Genomic DNA, 5,802 nt, shown 5'->3' with positions numbered 1-5,802 from the left:
TTGACTGGTGTTCAAGGGTTGAGTGGTGTTCAAGGGTTGTCTATTGTTCAAGGGTTGACTGGTGTTCAAGGGTTGACTGGTGTTCAAGGGTTGTCTAGTGTTCAAGGGTTGACTGGTGTTCAAGGGTTGTCTGGTGTTCAAGGGTTGTCTGGTGTTCAAGGGTTGACTGGTGTTCAAGGGTTGTCTAGTGTTCAAGGGTTGACTGGTGTTCAAGGGTTGTCTAGTGTTCAAGGGTTGACTGGTGTTCAAGGGTTGTCTGGTGTTCAAGGGTTGTCTGGTGTTCAAGGGTTGTCTGGTGTTCAAGGGTTGTCTGGTGTTCAAGGGTTGACTGGTGTTCAAGGGTTGTCTAGTGTTCAAGGGTTGTCTGGTGTTCAAGGGTTGTCTGGTGTTCAAGGGTTGTCTGGTGTTCAAGGGTTGTCTGGTGTTCAAGGGTTGTCTGGTGTTCAAGGGTTGTCTGGTGTTCAAGGGTTGTCTGGTGTTCAAGGGTTGTCTGGTGTTCAAGGGTTGTCTGGTGTTCAAGGGTTGTCTGGTGTTCAAGGGTTGTCTGGTGTTCAAGGGTTGTCTGGTGTTCAAGGGTTGTCTGGTGTTCAAGGGTTGACTGGTGTTCAAGGGTTGTCTAGTGTTCAAGGGTTGTCTGGTGTTCAAGGGTTGACTGGTGTTCAAGGGTTGACTGGTGTTCAAGGGTCGTCTGGTGTGAACAACATAAGCTCACAGGCAAGCCGCTGTGACATATTCTCAACCAGTCTCCCTGTTACTCTCACTCACCCCCCCCCCCCCCACTCTTCCACACACTACCTCTCTGTCCTGTCCTTCGGGCAATGGGGGTGATGGGGGGGTAAGGGTAGTAGGGGACAGGGACGGATGGGGTATCCGTCCCGGACCTCTATACTTTCCCCCAATCACCCTATTACCTCATCCTTTACCACCATCACCCCATTACATCACCCACTCATGCTATCCCTCCCCATCCCACTACCCCTCTCACTCATGCTCCTTGTTGGTGTCAATCATGGACTTAACGTGAGACTTGCTAGAATGTTTTATGTATCATTTATGCGCTCTGTGATTGACTACAATGCTCTACATCTCACACTGTATACTGACAAAGAGCTGAAATCTCTTGAAACCTTGCAAAATGAAGCTATGCGTCTCATCCTTGGGGTTCCAAAGTCCACGAGAATAGTTAATATGAGAGCAGAGTTAAAATTACCTACCATAAGTGAGAGAATTTTGTCTATTAGCACAGTTTTCGGCGTGAAGGCATTGAGTAGATCTAGACAACACATGAAGTTTCAAGCTAAACTTTCTAATATGCTACACTCACCTGAGGTCTATAGAAGAAGAGCGAAATCTGATTATGTATTTTGGTTCTACAAGGTAGCCAACTCCATCAAAATATTAAATATGTACCCAACTCAATTAATGATTAATCAACCAATTACTCCATGGGATAACTGGGATCTATCAGTTGATTTTGTAAATGCGCCCAAGAAAGATAGTGTGCACTCTACATTATTAAAACAGTTAACACTGAAAGGCATCACTGAAAGTACTCAGAGTATGGGTAACGATGTGTATCAGTGCTATACCGACGGCTCTGTAGAAGAAGGTGGACGATGTACCGGATGCGCATGTAACATATTTGAACAATCTTCTCTCGTACATACAGCAATGAAGCGCGTCAATGACTGGGCAAGTACAACTCAAACCGAACTTGCAGGCATATACCTTGCCACTGAATTTTTAAAAGACAAAGGCAGTGGACTTATATACTGTGACTCGCAGAGTGCACTCCTGGCATTGAATGCACATAGTAGTGACACCCAGAAAATAGTCAGTGATATTCGAATGAATGTTTTAGCTGCCAAAGAAAACAGATTTGCAATTAAATTCCTATGGATACCATCACATGTTGGCATCTCAAGGCATGACACTGTTGATATGCTTGCAAAGACAGCCTGTAGAAAACCAGTGGTAGAAATTGATATGGGTGTTTCATTAGCAGTGACAAAGAGAATACTTAAACAAATATCTAATGAAGATCTCACAGACCTAACAAATTCTCAAAGACCGGAAAGTTGTAGCAATAAATATTATGATAGATATAGTGAGGAGACATTCACATCTGGGACTAATAGAACAAGAACCCGGCAATGTGATGTTATAGTGGCCAGAATACGCCTGGGATATAGACGTATCTGGCAGCTTTCTCAAAACCCAAATGTCGAGTACACAATTTGTCAACTTTGTGAAAGAGAAAACATGCACTCTCTTGAACATTATATTGTAGAATGTCCCATACTGACTGGCTTTCGCCCTCCTCGGCTGAGGTATGCTGAACTGTGTAATTACTATAAGAGTACTCGAACACTTGATGATATATTGGACTTGTACCCAAGATTAACCATGTAATGTATCAATTATACAATGTATGTATGTGATGTAACTATATAACCTGAGCTTGTAAAGCACCTTCATCACCTTCAGTGATTAAGTGCTTAATTGCACACTAGTTTCTCTATCAGCTGTCTCACGCTGTCAGAGTAAAAGAGACAAATGTATGTGAATGCATGTGTGTGTGTATATATTTATGTATATATGTATATGTACGTACATGTATGTGTGTGTATGTATATATATGTGTATAAAGTATATATGGAAGCTGATCAGAATTACATTTCACCTTTGTAAATGCACATTAATGACACTATGTAAAAGACACATCGAACACTTTATGTAGGGCATACGTAAATCTGTGTATCTATGTATTTACGTATGTAGGTTAGCTTAGCATTTTAAAAGCACCGAATCACCTTCTGTGGTTGATTGTTCAATAAACCCTTGAACTATATGTTTAACACATCTCTAACACTGTCCATGGAGGACAGAAGAAAATGTATATATGCTGGTTAGCATTGTAAATGTGTGGTCACGTCTGTGGTAGAAAATAATAATAATAAAAAAAACTCCTGCTATCCCTCCCCAGGTGAGGAACGGTTCCCCACTTACTCATGTGCTCCTCCTGCCCCTTCCTCCACCCTACTTTATATTTCCACTACCTTATTTCCATAGTTTACCGCGCCCTGCTCTACCCCGCGCTGCTCTGCTGCGCCCCGCTCTACCCCGCGCCGCTCTACTGCGCCCCGCTCTACCCCGCGCCGCTCTACTGCGCCCCGCTCTACTGTGCCCCGCTCTACTGCGCCCCGCTCTACCCCGCGCCGCTCTACTGCGCCCCGCTCTACCCCGCGCCGCTCTACTGTGCCCCGCTCTACTGCGCCCCGCTCTACCCCGCGCCGCTCTACTGCGCCCCGCTCTACCCCGCGCCGCTCTACCGCGCCCTGCTCTACCCCGCGCTGCTCAGCTGCGCCCCGCTCTACCCCGCGCCACTCTACTGCGCCCCGCTCTACCCCGCGCTGCTCTGCTGCGCCCCGCTCTACCCCGCGCCGCTCTACTGCGCCCCGCTCTACCCCGCGCTGCTCTGCTGCGCCCCGCTCTACCCCGCGCCGCTCTACTGCGCCCCGCTCTACCCTGCGCCACTCTACTGTGCCCCGCTCTACCCCGCGCTGCTCTACCCCGCGCCGCTCTACCCCGCGCCGCTCTGCTGCGCCCCGCTCTACCCCGCGCTGCTCTACTGCTCCCCGCTCTACCCCGCGCTGCTCTACTGCGCCCCGCTCTACCCCGCGCTGCTCTGCCCCGCTCTACCCCGCGCTGCTCTACTGCGCCCCGCTCTACCCCGCGCTGCTCTGCCCCGCGCCGCTCTACTGCGCCCCGCTCTACCCCGCGCTGCTCTGCTGCGCCCCGCTCTACTGCGCCCCGCTCTACCCCGCGCCGCTCTACTGTGCCCCGCTCTACCCCGCGCTGCTCTACCCGCGCCGCTCTACCCCGCGCCGCTCTGCTGCGCCCCGCTCTACCCCGCGCCGCTCTGCTGCGCCCCGCTCTACCCCGAGCTGCTCTACTGTGCCCCGCTCTACCCCGAGCTGCTCTACTGCGTGCCGCTCTGCTCGTTAGTGCAGTGTGTACCAGGGGTGTTGGTGGCCTGGCCCTCACCTCTAATTGCTCCCCCCCCCCACCCTCCAGTCACACGCAAAGTGACGTCACAACAGTTAACTCTGGTTGCGTTCACCGTGAATAACTCCACCCAAATATTCCATCCCTGGAGGCAGATTCACGAAGCAGTTAAGCAAGCACTTACGAACCTGTACATCTTTTGTCAATCTTTGGCGGCTTTGTTTACAATTATTAAACAGTAAATGAGCTCCGAAGCACCAGGAGGCTGTTTATAACAATAACAACAGTTGATTGGGAAGTTTTCATGCTTGTAATGTTTAATAAATGTAACCAAAGCCGTCAAAGATTGAGGAAAGATTACACGATGGTAAGTACTTGCGTAACTGCTTCGTGAATCTGACCCCTGGTTGCCGCCCCCCCCCCTACTCTCAACTATCGTTATTCATACGTTCAAACTCAAGTTATTTATATAATTTTGCTAGTTTTAATTTTGACCTTTAAAATATATATTTAACCATAGCGATTACTGGTTTCACCTTTTTGACCATATTCAATAACACACACACACACACGCATGATGTGTGTGTGTGTGTGTGTGTGTGTGTGTGTGTGTGTGTGTGTGTGTGTGTGTGTGTGCGTATAATGTGCTATAAGCACATTATAATGTGTTTATCGACAAAGTCATGACAAAAGACGAACAACAAGAAATGATGGTGAGAAAACACCACATGTCACCCTCGCCCCCCACCTCATATCAGCCCTCCCCTTCCCTTCCCCTTCCTCCCCTCCTATCCCAACAATTACCCCCTCCACCCCCTCTGCAACCAATCCCATCTGCTCCTTCCCACCCTCAATTGCACTTTTCCTCTCCCTCTATCCCCCAAACCCCACACAAACCTCACCCCCCTTTCCACATCACCTCGCGACCCCCCATCTTCTCTCCCTCTCACCTTTCCACTACCTTCAAACACCCATTCTTTTGCCTCACTCCCATCCTGAGCCCCCGCCCCTCACTTACCCCACCCCCCCTTCTATCACAAAACCCATAACTGCCCCTGCTTCTCCCCTACCCCAAGCTTCCCTTCTGACTCCCAACCTCACTCTACCTCTCAGCCCTCCTATGTTTCTCAGACGCTACCTCTCAGCCCTCCTATGTTTCTCAGACGCTACCTCTCAGGCCTCCTATGCTTCACAGACGCTACCTCTCAGGCCTACTATGCCCTACAGACACCCCCTAGCTGCCCAGACCCCATTCGTCCCCCCCCCCCACATCTCCTAGTTGCCCAGACCCTATCTACACCCCCCCCCTGCCCCCAGGCTCCCAGGTCCCCTCAGCCTCTCCCCCCCCTCCCTATTCCCGGGCATTTCCCACCTCACAACCCCTTATTGGAGATAGGACAGCATCCATCTCTCACCTGCAGCACACACCGAGGGAGACAGGTAGGCAGATGAGCAATATGAACTCTGGTAAGTGCCCAAGAAGAGGTTTGGTACATCAATGCTGATGGGGTATCCAATAAAACAGAGGAAATAAAAGGGTTAGTGAAGCATATCCAGACATAAATGCAATAGTAGAAAACTAAAATAAATAATATGATCTGTGATGCAATCTTCCAAGAGGGATACCAAGTGATAAGGAAAGAAAGGACACAGAGACAGGGAGGGGGAGCGACACTCCTCATAAGGCGGAAATGGAAATTTGAGGAACTAGAGACTCTGCGAGACTAATGGAAACAAGCTCCATACTTGGAAGAGGACTGTGATCTTGATAATCTACAATCCCCCACCAAACAG

The sequence above is a fragment of the Procambarus clarkii genome, chromosome 33 (genome assembly GCF_040958095.1).
Source record: "Procambarus clarkii isolate CNS0578487 chromosome 33, FALCON_Pclarkii_2.0, whole genome shotgun sequence".
NCBI classification, from domain to species: Eukaryota; Metazoa; Arthropoda; class Malacostraca; order Decapoda; family Cambaridae; genus Procambarus; species Procambarus clarkii.
The sequence above is the reverse complement of the archived record's forward strand: the minus strand, read 5'-3'. Positions refer to the sequence as shown.